Source organism: Eurosta solidaginis, chromosome 5 (genome assembly GCF_040869045.1).
Source record: "Eurosta solidaginis isolate ZX-2024a chromosome 5, ASM4086904v1, whole genome shotgun sequence".
In the NCBI taxonomy this organism is placed as follows: domain Eukaryota; kingdom Metazoa; phylum Arthropoda; class Insecta; order Diptera; family Tephritidae; genus Eurosta; species Eurosta solidaginis.
Window position 1 is genome coordinate 152,590,843 of NC_090323.1, and position 17,494 is coordinate 152,608,336.

General features: G+C 38.2%; 1 protein-coding gene across 4 annotated transcripts in view; it reads right to left on the reverse strand.

The window, feature by feature from the left end:
* The window catches only part of LOC137254047 (uncharacterized), an 876,523-nt gene that overhangs the window by 549,279 nt on the left and 309,750 nt on the right, over nucleotides 1-17,494 (reverse strand). The gene's annotated exons all lie outside the window — the stretch shown is intronic.

The window sequence follows — 17,494 nt, forward strand, 5'->3', positions numbered from 1 at the left end:
TTTTCGTTTTGTTTTTCATGGTTTTCGTGTATAAATTTTCCGCAAATTGCCTTGTTACATGTAAAACGGTCTGGAACATGAACAAAGTATTTCTGAAACATGGATTCTCGTCTATAGTAAAAGAACAATATTATTTTAAAGTTATACTTAATGTACGACAACCGCTTTGATATTTACAAAACATCATTTTCGATCGAAGGTTGCCCCTGTTAAACCAAATTTTGCGTTTGTATGTGACACAACACTCAAAAGGAAGTGACAAAGGAGGCAAAGCATCAAGGTGGAAAGCTGCCATCAAAAATTAATGAATTAACTTTTTGAGCATTGCAATTAAAAATAAAACAACAATTCCTTCCTTTTAACACATTACATAATTGAAAATCCAAATACATATGATAAAAATAAATTGAATAAATAACATACATAAATTGCAAGCAAAACAAATTAGACGCTTTTCTCCTCAACCACAGAACATGAGGTGTGGCATTTTTAATTAGATAGATAAAGTTATGTAAGGGACAGAAAGGGCAAAGCAATGAAATATGACGCAATATTTAAACATTACTAAATAGAAAAAACTTAACGCCGAAAATTTAACTAAATAATACCTCCATTCATAAGTAAGTTTAAGCACAAACATCCATACAAAACACTGCACTGATATTGTCTGTGTTCACAGTACAAACCGCACTACATAACCACAAAGCTTCTAATTAAGTAAGTGGAAGGAGGTTATAAGTGCTTGATGTAACATATGTGCTTTAGTACTCTCGTACATAACTGCGTTACTCTCATGGGGAATCTAAAAAAAAAAATTGTACGAATGAACATAGAATACAGAACCTTCCTTTGATATCATGAATAAACATAGATTAATGCATACGTAAGTAACTAAACTTCATACATAAATACGTATGTCTGCGTATTTCCGGCCGTTTTAATTAGTTCTAAAGCTAATCAAATATTTTGCTTTTGGGTCTCAACTCAACCCACAACTTTTGTTCTTCTTCTTCCAAGATCCTTTATGAATTTTCATTTCATAAGAATATTTCTTCGTTAAGTGAATTTGTATATTTGAATTTGTGTAAGCGTTCGTTTGTGTATGTGTGTGCGTGTGTGCTAAGTTAATTTGCTTAGGCCCAAAAGCCTTCCGGCCATAGACGTAATGGTTGTATGCTTTCTTTATTAAAGTAGTATTCGTGTATGGGAACATAGTGGGGTCCATACTACCCTGCAGAAACCCGGTTTAGCATATAGAAAACTTTAGCAGAAAACTATGTATAAGCTAGCGCGTTAAAGGGCTTTGGAGGGGTCACGAGGCTGTCGGGGGATAACAACAACAGGTGCAGGAGTACTGGCCTAAATTTGGGGAAATAATTTCCCAAAAGCAAAATACTCCCTTATACTAAAAAAACACCAACAACAAATCGAGTCTCCTTTTGTCGAAAGCCTTTGTGTATTATTTGGTACTATATAGTGGACAATGTGAACGTGAGTGACTGCGACGTAAAGTGTCACGGCTTCTTATAAATCGGTACTTTAATCCACACATTGTTTTGCTTCTTGGACACCACTTCAGTTGCTTTATCAGCCGGTATTTTACCTTCCGAACGATATACATTCATGTACTTCAAAAATGCTTACTAGGTAGGCTTCAAAGAATTTTGGAATCGAATTTTTACTACACTCCCCATACCGACTCAGGTCAGCTATTCCATTTAAGGGCGCTACATACTAACATGCAGAATTCCAGAAATATGACCATACTGCTCAGTAGAATCTGCAGGCTTTGCGAGAGGAAGTGACGTTTTCCAACATCTGAATTTATCGCAAAATAAAGGACCCTAAGATACAGATCAGATGACTTGTCGACCAACTGGGTCAAAAGAGCAGAACAACTTATGAATTGTAACCTCATCGCTGGAGCGTGTAAATTATGGTCAACCGTGAACTATTTCAAGAATGAAGCGCTCATTACCATCACGACAACTGATGTTTCACAAGCCTTAAAGAAGAGCAGAGCCTCCAATGTGATTCTTGTTCTTATAAACACGTGTATGTATGAATTAAAAAGGAAACACGGCGCAAATTGAAGAGAACTCGAGCTATGTCTCTTCTGTGGTAAATCAGATCAAGAATTTTTTTTTTTTTGATATATTCATTAGAATGGGTCGATTTATTAACCGATAACGCGCCATCGATTTTTCGATAGGATTTCGGCTCTGGAAAAAAAGTTCCACTACGCATACCCAAAAAAATAGTTTTCGAGCCTGCGAAATTTCATATTTTTTTCGATTTTTTATGCATTTCATTTTCAAGGCTCCAAATCATTTTTTATGAATTTTTTTCGTGCCAATTGGCAAATGCAAAATTGGTAAAGGCAGTTTTTTGAAAAAAAAAAAATTCTTTTATGGAGATTTAGAAGAATTTTGGTCGAAAAATCGACTTTTTTTCGCAGGCTCGAAAATAATTTTTTTGGGTATACGTAGTGGAACTCCTTTTCCTGATCCTATCGAAAAATCGATGGCGCGATATTGGTTAACTTTCCTCCATACAAATCGACCCAGCCTAGGAAACCAAGCCAATCAGCAAGACTTCTTCATCCAACATGTATCTTTTCGACAGAAGTGAAGATTCTTGAAACTTTTCTTCTCACTTATTAAACTGCAAACTTCTGGTTAGCGACACATTGGTACAGTTTGAGGACGCTCCATAGCACCCCCACCGCCCCAAACATAATAAGTACCCGAACAAAATCTGGGGTCAACCAACAACCATACCAAGGGATTGTGCTTGTGGCACTCGACCTGTCCAAAGCTTTGTTTACCATAGCATGACTTTAGTCATAGAAGGATCATCCCCTGCACGAAGTGTCAAAAAAAGGACCGCAGATTATCTAAGTAGCGAACCTCAATTAAATTTGGATTTGAAAAAGGTCAGATCAGTAAAGCTTAACTAGCTACCTGATACCTTATCCAGCTGTTTGATCAAAAGGAACATAAAAAGGCCCGCTTAGTACTCTCCGAATGCGCAGTGTTCCCACATGCTACAAATCATCTCCTATTATTAACCTGAATGAAGCCTTTTGAAGACGAAATATTCCTTTGTAACTTTATTGTTGGAATCTCCTATAACAATCCTTGAATAGTGTAGCCCATTCTTGGAAAAGTTTTTGAAACTGCTTTTTGTTATTCCTGGAAAACTTTTTCGTGTAGACATGTCATCTGCAGTGCCATTTTTCGTTCTCCAAATACCAGCGCATCATTCTTTCGTAGTATTTGCAAAAGTTTGTCCACTAATTAGCTGCACAAGTGAGACGATAATACTTCTACTTGTGGGTTTTATCTTGTACTCGTCGGTCTTGTCATCTCCTATTGTAATTGAGGCTATCCTTATGCGGAGGAGAGCTTCAATTACTTTTAATTATGGGTTCCTGGACTCACATTCTGTTGCGTCCTTGGTTTTCACCTTAGTGTGCTGCGTTTCCGAACTAGGGGCAAAGCACTGTCTCACCATAGCCGAAAGCATTATGAATTTCTATAGTTTGGTATACAAAGCAGGATCAGGCGACCGGCTCATCCTGTATGCATGTTTATTTATTTGCTCATCTTGAAATTGTTATATTTCGACAGAGTTATGACATATATAAAGACCAACGCACTAATTTAACATTTGATTAAGTAACAATTTAAAAGTACTTTCAGAGTAGGAATGTTTTCATGAATGTTCTGGCCTGTCTCTTGGAATTCCGATAACGACTCCCTTTTTTCTGGCAGATACGCCAGCTCCTAGAACTATTTTCAGGGGTGAAATATCATCATCCATTTACATGACATTATCTAGCCAGTGAAGTTTTTTTTCGCCGCATTTTCTACATATCTGCACTAAGATCCTTCAGTTTGCTTTTAAACCCCTTTCTATATACATATGTACGCAGTATTATCTTACAAAAGTAAAATTCAGTATAATTTTGAAGTCTATTTTTCCTAGAGGGTTCACACTTTGACACATATGTGATAGTATGTATAAGCGGGATTTCCTTAAGCGAAGCCACCTTTCGCGTATTGCTTCCATGCCACTCCCACTTGTCTGTACGTACACAAAATATGGTTTCCCAGCTTTGTTGCGTTGATTTTCCACTTCGTTACACAAGCAACGCGGCGCCTCGCCAACTTTTAAAGTTTACGCCAACTGACACGAATATCGCGCTAAAATTCTTAATAAAATCCTTGTTTACGTGTGTGGCGTTCAGTAAATTTAACATCTTCATATGATCGTATTAATAGTTTTTAGTTATGCAGTGGCACGTCTTATGTACATAATTTTGCAATGTCGTGACTTAGATTCGTTCATGAATATACATATCTAATTATTGCGTATCTAAAGTCATGTTGTGGAAAATTCTGTACTCACCTCTCGGGTTGGTAATGAGAGAACTCAAAGCTTAAGAAGAAATTATGTGTAATTAATGTGGAGAATTTCCTTGATTGTCATCCGTGGTTGTATCAAGCTTATGACCTATTTAGACGTTATTGCTCCCTCAGATATCAAATATAAAGTCAGGAAAAGTGCTTAGTAAGTTCGAGCAAACCTTAGATAAACTCATTGTCCACTTGTGAGCTTGTCACTGCTGTAATTGCTTAGTACTATGGTATTCGTGGTAATTATAGTAAGCAGTAATACATCATCCGGACTACTGCGGATAATAAACAATTCTTGACTTAATTTTTCTATATAAATAAGAATTGCAATGAACGCAAAATTCAAAGTAGGAAAAGGATTTGTTTTCCTGTTTCATAGAAAGTTCTGGTAAATCGTATTCACAAACTACTGTAGGAAGTAGAGCGAGGAGGGACCAAACCCCATAGAAAAGTGTGGAAAGGAATGTCACAAGGGAGGGTTCCATTTCTAATATAAAGCCTTCGGGGAGTAACCTTATCGCTAGAAGAGCAACAACGAAAACAGGTTGAAATATCTGAGAACTATGCCCAACAGCAAGATGCCCTGGTGGCATTTGCAGGGCTAAAACCTTGTGGACCATCCAGCGGTCGTTTCAGTTTCGACTTCATCCCCGGCGAGGAAGATTTCTACTATTCACACTCCACACGGCTGAATTCTTTTAAGTAGCATCACAAATCAATTTTGTTTTATTTATGCCAGGTGCTATCATTACACATGTTTCCTTTGTAAAAGCGATCAACAAGCGTATAAAACACACAGCGATTCAAGTAATCAATTGCAAGCATTTTCGTGGTCGTAAACTTCTTAAATTGTTTATCGTACCTTAGCACTAAGTACAAATATTTTCACTTATCAAAACCGATTACTAGAAGGTGGGTTATTTCCCCTAGCGGATTAGGGGGCGCAGAATATACCCGCGGTAAGTATGCCTATCGTAAGCGGCAACTAAAATACCGAAATGATTCCACAGGCTGATTCAAGAGGTTGCCAGCGCATTATATAGCTTCTCCAACCCAATTGTCAACCTCTCCTACCCATGGCAAATAATGCCTTTTAGCAGTCGAGGCTCTGACGACTCCATGTTCTAGGCCTAGAAGTTTCAATGTGATCATACTAAATCGTCTCCGAGATGGTCGGTAGCTTAATAGTGCCTCTTACCCGAACGTACCGGAATTATATCCGGCAAATTACCATCAACATCCATAGCACTCCTTTTTCGCTACAACAAAAACAACATCAACTAAAAGGTGTGCTATTAGCTCACCCTCCACTTTTTAAACCCCCAATTTCTTTTGCTATGTTCGGAGATACGGCGCGAGCCGTGTTCCTACTTCATATATCTCCCGACACTGTTGCGTCCGTTGCCACCATATCTACTGTGCCGGCTCGTGGTCATAAATTAATTGTTATTTGGCATTGATTCAACACAAACCTTGAACACAGTTCCACCAACCCATCAGTTCACAGGTAATTGAGTGTCGTCTTATAGGTCACAAGCTCACCGGTTGTTTGAAATGGGCTCGATAGCTATAAACTCATCGGTTATCCAGTATTGATTCATCGGTCTTTAGCTGACTATCATCGATCACCAATCCACTTATTATTTGTTATTAGATATATATCCCTTTATCCTCCGGTTATTTGGTCCAACCAACCTGACCACCGCTAGCTGATTGTTCTAGTAACTGTTTTAGTAATTGTTCTAGCAACTCTAACCACCTACCACTCATTTCATGATTATACCGACTGGCAGTAACTCTCAACTTACACCAACTAATTAATTATATTCATTTAAAAAGGAAATAGGTCTTATTCGACTCAGGATTGGCTGGGCTCTACCCCAAGCTCACTCCATAATGGGTTGAGGAACTCACCTGTGCTAATGGTTTGGCTCAAAGCTCGGGGCTTACAGTATATTCCAATTGGCCATCCAATTAAGTTCCAGTTGGACCTTTAACGTTGCTAAGGGTACAGTGGTTGGTATCCGGGACTTGTCTGGTTAGGATATTTAATACTTTTTTACATAGCCATGCGGCAGTCAAGGCGCTGAGGTTAATAGAAATAAGTTAAAGGGTATTTCGACAATGCCTCACTTCGCTCACGGTCGCCTCGAACTGCTTTAGCAAAAGTTTCATTTACGTGCAGGTTCATAAAAACACATCGACTCTCATCAAAACCGGCCACAATTTGTAACTGCAATGAATTCGTGAGCCGCACGTGTAGGCTTTAGGAAATTCAAAGCTATCCTGGTTAAATATAGTCTGCTGCCAAAAGGATGAGATTTGACTCAATTGCAGGGTAAAGACTTCCTCGTAGTCGGTAGGTTTTAGATGAACTTATCATATTCACAATGGCCGTTAATGGTATTTTTATACTCAGTTGAGCAGAGCTCACAGAGTATATTAACCTTGATTGGATAACGGTTGGTTGTACAGGTATAAAGAAATCGAGATAGATATAGACTTCCATATATCAAAATCATCAGTATCGAAAAAAAATTCGATTGAGCCATGTCCGTCCGTTCGTCCGTCCGTTAACACGATAACTTGAGTAAATTTTGAGGTATCTTGATGAAATTTGATATGTAGGTTCCTGGGCGCTCATCTCAGATCACTAATTAAAATGAACGTTATCGAAAATTTCGAAAAATTGAAAAAGTGCGATAATTCATTACCAAATACGGATTAAGCGATGAAACTTGGTAGGTCGTTGAAGATATCATGATGAAATTTGGCAGGAACGTTACTTTTATTACTATATGTCTGCTTTATAAAAATTAGCAAAATCGGAGAACGAACCGCCCACTTTTTAAAAAATTTTTTTTTTTAAATTCAAATTTTAAAAGAAAAGTTAATATCTTAATAGTATATAAGTAAATTATGTCACCATTCAACTCCATTAATGATATGTTGCAACAAAATACAAAAATAAAAGAAAATTTCAAAATGGGCGTGGCTCCGCCCTTTTTCATTTAATTTGTCTAGGACACTTTTAATGCCATAAGTCGAACAAAAATTTACCAATCCTTGAGAAATTTGGTAGAGGCTTAGATTCTAGGAAGATAACTGTTTTCTGTGAAAAAGGGCGAAATCGGTTGAAGCCACGCCCAGTTTTTATACACAGTCGACCGTCTGTGCTTCCGCTCGGCCGTTAACACGATAACTTGAGCAAAAATCGATATATCTTTACTAAACTCAGATCACGTACTTATCTGAACTCACTTTGTATTGGTGTAAAAAATGGCCGAAATCCGACTATGACCACGCCCACTTTTTCGATATCGAAAATTATAAAAAATGAAAAAAATGCCATAATTATACACCAAATACGAAAAAAGGGATGAAACATGGTAATTGTATTGGTCTATTGACGCAAAATATAAGTTTAGAAAAAAACTTGGTAAAATGGGTGTGACACCTACCATATTAAGTAGAAGAAAACGAAAAAGTTTTGCAGGGCGAAATCAAAAGCCCTTGAAATCTTGGAAGGAATACTGTTCGTGGTATTACATATATAAATAATTTAGCGGTACCCGACCGATGAAGTTCTGGATAACCCTTGTCCACATTTTGGTCGATATCTCGAAAACGCCTTCACATATACAACTAAGGGCCACTCGCTTTTGATACCCATATCGTACAAACACATTCTAGAGTCACCCCTGGTCCACGTTTATGGCGATATCTCGAAAAGGCGTCCACATATAGAACTAAGGCCCACTCCTTTTTAAAATACTCATTAAAACCTTTCATTTGATACCCATATCGTACAAAAAAATTATAGAGTCACCCCTGGCCCACCTTTATGGCGATATCTCGAAAAGGCATCCACCTATAGAACTAAGGTCCAGTCCCTTTTAAAATACTCATTAGCACCTTTCATTTGATACCCATATTGTACAAACGCATTCTAGAGTCACCCCTGGTCCACGTTTATGGCGATATCCCAAAAAGGCGTCCACCCATAGAACTAAGGCCCACGGCCTTTTAAAATACTCATTTACACCTTTCATTTGATACCCATATAGTACAAACAAATTCTAGAGTCACCCCTGGTCCACCTTTATGGCGATATCCCTAAATTGTGTCCATCTATAAAACTATGGCCCACTTCCTCTTAAAATACTCTTTAATACCTTCCATTTGATACACATGTCATACAAACACATTCCAAGGTTACCCTAGGTTCTTTTTACAACATGGTGATTTTCCCTTACTTTGTCTCCACAGCTCTCAACTGAGTATGTAATGTTCGGTTACACCCGAACTTATCCTTCCTTACTTGTTATTTATTATTTCCTTTATATTAACTCATTAGCGCCCAATGTTCCCATTTGGGAACTTGTACAAATCATTAAATATTATCGAATGAGAGCTGCTGATCAAAAAAATCAATAACGAATTACACATTCTCACCTGTCTATGCATGTTGTTCTCGATGCTCTCTTATCATCTCGTTCTCAGTAGCAAGCAAATATTTTCGGAAGTGGTACATTTTTCTCATTTTAGGTTTTTATCTGCAAGATTTTTATTGATTTAACCAAAAAATTCAAGTGGTATTTTCTTAATGTGCGGAATTTTATCGTAAGTAAATAAAATATTTAGTTTTGTCGCGAGAGAATTGATAACGTTTCACAATTCCAACGTTTTTGAAGAACTCATCTAATATTTAGTCTTATTTTATAGCAACGCAGTGTTTCTTTTAGGGCAATTTTCATCATTTTCAATTAGTGACTATTTTGCAAGTTCTCGAAACTATCGTTTCCTCCATACTATGTGAAGCATCCAATGTGAGGTAAGTGCTAGAAAAAGTGTAGGGTGGCATAAGGTCAACGGGCAAAAGTCAATTGACGTTATGACCATTTCCATATGATCAATTTGCCTTATGACGATTTCAAATGGTCACTCCTCCGAAAAAACTGTAAACGAGATCGGGTATTCACAGTTAATTTGTGCGTTTTGGTCTACAAAATTTTATCACAAATAAAAAAACACAATTGTCGCTTTAACTGGGGGTTGATCACGTTGTGTTGGTGAAAACGAAAATGTCAAATGAAGCTATCGCCAGATAAATTTCAACATAACTAGAGCTGGTGAACCCGATTCTACGTAATTCGATTTAATGTCCTACCTATCTGCACCTGTGTTAATATGAAATGACAACCGACCCCTAACTAAGGCAGCTGCGTCTGAAAGCGGCCTTACCTAAACTCCCAGATATAGACTGGTAAGCATTTTGTCAACTAACGAAACAATGTTCTAATTTACCTCCGCCACTTTCGCTGATTAATCGTATGCTTTATTAAAACGGAACGTGACCACTTAAATGCCTTTAATCCCACCAAAAACTATTTTCTAAGTTTCAATTCCTATTTTAAGCTCAAACTCAACGGATTATCCCAGAAGTCAACAATAACAAATAAGTTAATAAGATAAGTAAACACTTTTTTTCCTTCCTTTATATTAGGTCGGTTGAATGTTTGTCCGCTTTTCATACAAATCTTGCAATCGATTTTTAAGTAACTTCTCATTTAGCTACAAACATCAAACTTTACACATATGTAGGTTAGAACACCGTGACAATGCAACAAAAGGAAAAAAATCCGTTAGGAGGCGCACGCATCGAAATAATTAGATAAGAATTTGAAAATTTTCAAACCAGCTTTTAAGTAACTTCTCGATGAGAAAGATATTTGATTTTTTAAACTTAATTCAGAGGTAGAAGACAGCCGCAGGTAGAAGACCCCCCGCTGAGCGGGTTGTGCGCTGGGCTTGGGACCCGCCACGTAAAAACATACTCCAAAGAAATATAAAAACAAGCCTCGGATAAATACACTATCTATTGATGACGACCATGGCAAACGTTTGAAGGACAATGAATTGAGGGCATGCACCTGGAACGTCCGCTCCCTGAATGGGATTAGTGCAGATGCCCGGCTGGTTGATGTCCTCGTCAAAGCAAAATCTGACATCACCGCCATCCAAGAAATGCGTTGGACGAAGCAAGGAAGAAAGAAGATCAAAAATTGTGACATATATTGGAGTGGCCATGCGAATAGGCGCAGTTTCGGCGTCGGATTCGTGGTGGGAGAGAGACTTTGCCGCCAAGTGCTGGCGTTCACGCCTGTGGATGAGCGTCTCGCCGCTATCCGAATAAAAGCAAAATTTTTTAATATATCATTCATCTGCGCCCATGCGCCGACAGAGGAGAAAGACGACGAGGTGAAAGAGGTAATTATGAACAATTAGAACGCACATACGAGCGCTGCCGCGTCATGACATAAAAGTCGTGCTTGGCGACTTTACCGCCAGGGTGGGCAAAGAAGGTGTTTTTGGCCCTACAGTCGGAAAGTTCAGCCTACACAATGAAACTTCTCCTAACGGACTGAGGCTGATTGACTTTGCCGGTGCTTGAAACATGGTCATATCCAGCACGAGGTTCATGCATAAAAAGATACATCAAGCTACATGGCTGTCTCCTGATCGAAATACTCGCAATCAGATCGATCACGTTGTGATAGACGGACGGCATGCCTCCAGTGTTTTAGATATGCGCACGATCCGAGGACCCAAAATCGACTCGGACCATTATCTCGTTGCAGCCAAAATACGCACCCGCCTCAACGCGGCTAAAACCAAGGAACAAAAAACACAAGGAAAGCTAGACGTCGAAAAGCTTCAATCACAACAGACTGCCAATGATTTCGCAACTCTACTCTCACACCTGCCCTCTGAGAGCACAACTCATCCTGAAGGAATACAGGAGCAGTGGGAGCATATCTCCAAAGCACTTCGTACTGCCGCCGAGGAAAAAATTGGTTACCGGCGGCCACGAAAAAACAACTGGTATGATGAAGAATGCCGTGTTGCAACCGAAAGAAAAGACGCTGCCTACAGGGCTACGTTAAAAGCGAGCGCGACAAGAGGAGTGTGTGAACGCTATTGTGAGTTGAAAAGGGAAGCGATACGCCTTTTCAGGAAGAAAAAAGCAGAAGCAGAAAGGCGTGAGTGCGAGGAGCTTAAGCCGCTAGCCACCAGGAATAACGCCCGAAAATTCTACCAAAAAATACGGCGATAGACGGAAGGTTTTAAGATCGGGGCAAACTCCTGTAGGAATGAAAACGGCGACCTTGTAACTGATGTCCAGAGAGTGCATAGATTATGGAGGCAATACTTCTCTGCTCTCCTAAATGGAGGCAGAAATTCACCGCGCAGAGATGAAGAACCCGATCCCGCAATCGATGATGATGGAATATATGTCCCCCGCCCGATTATGACGAAGTGATGATGGTGAATGAGGACAAAACTAAGTACCTGCTGTCATCGAGCAAAGAGTCAGCGTATATGCGCCTTGGCAACCACGCTACTGTTGGCAGCCATAATTTCGAAATAGTAAAAGACTTCGTTTATTTGGGAACCAGCATCAACACTAGCAACAACATCAGCACTGAAATCCAGCGAAGAATCAGTCTTGCCAATAAATGCTACTTTGGACTAGGTAGGCATTTGAAAAGTAAAGTCCTCTCTCGGCGAACGAAAATCATACTCTACAAGTCACTTATCGTACCCGTCCTGCTATATGGGGCAGAAGCATGGACCATGACAACAGCAGATGAAGCGGCTTTGGGAGTGTTCGAGAGAAAAGTTCTTCGAAAGATTTATGGCGATGGCGAGTACCAAAGAAGATTTAATGATGAGCTGTACGAGTTAGACGCAGACATCAACATAGTCCGGCGAATTAAAACGCAGCGGCTGTGCTGGCTAGGCCATGTTATGCGAATGAAAGATGATGCTCCGGCCAAGAAAGTGTTTCTATCAGAACCCGCCTATGGAAGCAGAGGGCGGCCCCCACTCCGTTGGAAGGACCAGGTGGAAAACGATTTAAACTCCCTTGGTGTGACCAATTGGCGCCGGTTGGCGGAGCGAAAGAGCGACGGGCGCTCCTTGTTGGACGGCCATAACCGTTTAGACGGTTAAGCGCCAATTAAGTAAGTAAGTAAGTAAGAAGACAGCCGACGACACGTACACAAAGATTCGATAGGGGGTGCACGGGATGAGATATTTAAAAAAATCGTACGAAACGGAGTGAATTTTGGGATTAATTTTTCGGATCGAAATATTTAGATAAGAATTTGGAAATCTGGTGTTTTGAGATCGATTTTAAAGTAACTTCTCATTGAGCTACAAACATGAATCCTCATTGACAGGTTAAGACACCGTGACAAAGGAACAAAAGAAGAAAAAAATTCCGTTAGGTGGCGCACGGATCGAAAAAATTAGATAATAATTTGGAAATTTGAAACCGGGTTTTAAGTAATTTCTCGATGAGCTAGTGGCCAAAAATTTAAAGCTTAATTCAGAGGTCGATGACAGCCGATGACACAATACAAAAAGTTTGCTAGGGGGCACACGGACTTAGATATTTAGAAAAATCAAACGGGACGGAGGGAATATTGGGGTTGATTTTTATGTAAATTCTCATTGGTCTACAAGCGCAAAACTTAACAGATAGGTTAAGACACCGAGGAAATGTAAGAAAAGGAAAAATAAATAGACAAAAATCAGCGAAAAATGTTTCCTTATATAAAGATATATTCTTGCTAAACTTTGATTTTTAAATTTTGACATAGAAGTTGCAAAAATATTTATGAGAAGTAAGAATATAAAGGTGAAGCGCAATTGATTGATAAGATTGTCTCTTTTCCTACCAACTTTCCAATCCAAGTAATGTGCGCTCCACTTTTATATTTTTACTTCTCATAAATACTTATTTTTGCAATTTCTATGTCAAAATTTAAAAATCAAAGTTTAGCAAGAATATATCTTTATATAAGGAGAACTTTTTCGCTGATTTTTGTCCATTTATATAAAGGAAAAGCTTAAAAAAATTTTTTTTTTTTTCAAATACAGTTACAAACACGTTTTCAAGCGTAATCGTATTCGTAATCAACATTAAAAGTTTGTGCTAAAGTAATCGTTCAAGTTTTTCACACTAACAAAAAGTTTTTGTGCATTTTTTTTCATTTTCTTCTTCTTTTTTTTCCTTTTTTTATTGTTTGTTTACTCTTCCCCTTGAAACATGATATTATTCGTATGTCTGGTAAGTCGAGTAAACTTTTTTGGTTTTGTTATTATTGTTGTTGCAAAAGTGGTCACCCGTGGCACCGAACTTGCCATTTATCCTTCCGTCTTTCCTGCCGCACTTACTTTTTAACTTCATGACCATTCTTTCTCTCCACTTACCAACTCCTCCTCTAGGCTACATTGGTGATTTGCTACTTCCTTTACGAGTATATAACTTATTTATTCTCATATTTACTTTCTCATTTATTTTTGCTTTTTCCGCTTGTGGCACAGTTAAGATAAGCATTGCTCATTGTTGGTCCCAGCTGAGTTTATAGTGTGAAAGTGTTGAACAAACTCATGATTACTTAAATAGTCGGATGATTGTCATCCTCATTGCAAATGTGAATTTATGAATATATTTATGTGGTTTGTATATGAATATTATTGAATGTGATCAGAAACATATGTATGTATGAGATTTTATATTCTCAGCTGAAAGTCCACGTAATGCGAATTTGCCTATTTTTGATGACATGTGTTGCTGTGTGCCCAAAGAATAAAATTCACATGGAACTTAACAGTTTTTTTGTTGTATTGCAGTTTCCAAGTGTTCAATTAGATCTTAAACTCATCTATACTCATTAATGAAATAGGATAGTGAGCAGTCTCATAAATTAGGAGGCTAGGCTAGGTTAGGTTCACCTGTCCGGTTCGTGAGGATCTCATATAGACTGAATGAGTCCATAGTGTTACCAGAAATTTGTTTAACGAATAAATTAAAAAACCCTATCAAAAACCAGGACGTATGTTATAAAATAGCGCCTTCCTCTAGCCAAATAAAAACAGTTTCTGCCACTTACTGCTTCTAGATTTGATAGGGGAATCACTCCTTATAGCTGGAGTCTTAGCCTGGCAAGCGCAATGCTTCAACATTATACGTGGTCGTGGTTCTCCAACCCGCACTGCTTTCACTGCCTAGGCGTAATTTTAAAAGCATGTGAAGCCAGAAGGTAGTGTCCAGTTAGAATACTCGTCATGAGCCTATAAATAAAAATAAATGCAATGCGCGATAATCTTCGAATAGATTTTACTCCGATCTTCTCTTCCAACATGCGTCATGCTCCTTTTCATTTTTCCTAAAAATTGTTTATTGATGATTCTCTTCACTGAGAAGCTTCTCATGGCAGAGATACACTTGGCGCGTTTGCCAAATCACTGCCGAGTGTCGACCCGCTTAAAAAAACTTTTTTCTGATTGAAACTTTTTTTTTCTAAACTTTTGATGTTACTTTGGCCGGGACCGGAGCACCCTACCACCATACCACGGCGACCACACTCTTGGTCGATCATGTGCAACACTCGCCTTCTCTTAATCTCATTATGCGCCCTTTTTAGCAACCTCATCTGCTTTTTCATTCCCATCTGTTCCCATATGCCCTGGGACCCAATATAGATGTATGTTTCTCACACTCAAACACAATTTTAGATGTTGTGCTATACGAGATTATTCCTGCTGCCTGGCTATTAATATAAAAGTTGATGTGGCTACAGTTTTAGTTATTTTCTTGCAATCAGTTCCTTGGCTTCGAGCTTAGGTATATCGCAGAATACGCTAGATAGAACCTCATACGCGATATCAAACAGGTTGATTCCATGGTAAGTACCATGCGGGAACGCCTTTATTGCAGATTGGCTAGAGCACACATAAATTTCCATCTATATGCATGCGCTGATCCGACCATTGAATTTAAAGCTTTCCGATGTACAACATCCTTGAGGTGGAAATGTAAAGTTGGGATGCATCACCTACACAAGAAAATTACCTGCTTATAAATCAAGGATACTTCCAAGATAAAAATAATTTGATGCTAGGTACAAGGTATATTGGAAGCGCTAGAATATTAGTTTGTTGTTGTAGTAGAATAGTTGTTGTATTTGGCCAAATGTGGACACAAGCAGATCTTCCAAGGTTACAATACCACGACTTATACATTGATTTTAGTGATCACCTCTTATGAATACTGTTAGTATGATATTAAGGTACAATAAGATTTAGGAGTTTTTCTAAAACGAGCACACTATAAAGCAGATATCAATTTTACTTTCCGAGGAATATTTCCTTCGCCATTTCCCTTTAACTCTCCCAATCCCACTCCCCCTTCCTCTCCTTTCCTCTCCCCTTTTCACTCCTTCCCTTCACCTTTTTTTCTATCCCCTCCGCCTTCTATATTCCTTTCCCTCTTTCTTGTTCTCCCTATCCGTCTCCCCCTTCCTATCCCTCTTCCTGCCCCTGTCCCTACCCCTCTCCATTTCCCTTTCTCTCCTCCTCTTCCTTCCATTCCCACTCCAACCTCGCACTTGCTCTCTAACTATACCAATACCTGAACTTTTGTTCTTCTTCTCCACCTGAACTTCCAACTGGGTTTGATAGAAAATGTTTCGTTGCTTATGCATACCTTTGCCACAAGTCCCTATATATTTGTCCTTGTGAAAGTTAATATCAACATTGGGCACAATCCAACTCCTACTTATACATATGTACATATGTACATGCATACATATAAGGTTAGATAGTTGTGCGTCTTATTATCTTGCGGATATTATCATTGACAAAGTTTTGTTGAACAAAAATTAAAGCAAAGCAAAAATGGATTCAAAAGTTATTTTTATTAAGTATTATATTCTACTTATGGCTGAGTGTGGTTGCTGTGTTTGTGGTTGAAGTGTTGCATGACAATTTTTGTTGCATTACACAAACTCAAAGTTTGCCCCTGTGAATATGCAACTTTTGTTTGCTGTAAATAGAAGTGTGAATACGTGTTGCACTTATTTTGAGGATTAAATCTGAAACATAGGAATGCTAGTAAGTATTTGAAAGAGACTTTTTGTTAAGATGTCCTTAGAAATGTTGTTCCGTGAAAGGGAATATTAGTGGCTTTTCTTAAATGGGACCACGAAAACGATTGTCTGCTGTTCTGCATCTACGTACTAAATATTTAACTTTGATTTGAGTAAAATAAATTTGTATAAGTTATGTAATTTAAATATTCCTCTGATAGCACACTTACTTTGCCGATTTTCAGTACTATATGTGTTTTCAGTACTATATTTGTACTCTTTTCAGAGATGCATCAACGTACCTGAAAGGAAAAAGATAATGTTTTAAATATATTTATTTTCGGCCAATTTTTTGTTACAAATGTAATTATTTGGAGCTTTTCGGCCGATAAAATAAAGAAAAAACACAAGGTTTCTCTTTTCCTCCTAAGCGTTTCGATGAAATTTTTTCATCTTCATCAGGGAGACTGTATATTTGTCATAAAATATGATATAAAACAAAACAAATATTAACACATTAGTTAGAATAACACAATTTACATCACTCTGTTGTTAATATAATACTTACATTCAATTTACAACATTGAAACTTTCAACATCTAACACATAAATAAAATTTTACATTTAATTTACTGCCTCCATTCATGTTTCCTGCTACGTCCATTGACTGTCATATAAGCGCAGTTTATATTGTTGACGTCTTCTTTGAAATTCATTGCAGTATTGATTTTTTGTTGTATTCGTAGAGCTTCCAGCGTCATTCGTGTTCGTTCTTTCCCCTCAACGTCTAATATTTTCGCGTTTTCGAAGTCCGCTGTGTGTCCTTTGTTGGTCAAATGTTCGCATAGTGCTGTTGTTGGTTTTCTATTTTTGGCGTCTAGTCTATGTTCGTTTATTCGTACACTTAGCGATCGCTTCGTCGTTCCAATGTATATTTGATTGCAAGTTTCTCCTGCGCTCCCATTACATTTTATTTCGTATACCACATTATGTTGTTGTTCCTTGTCGATTTTGTCTTTTGTTTGTGTAAAGATTGTGTTCAAAGTTCGATTTGGTTTACGCGCAAATTTTATATTGTTGTTGCGTCAAAGAGGAGAAATACAATAAGAGCCGTCACTCGTTATTTTTAGG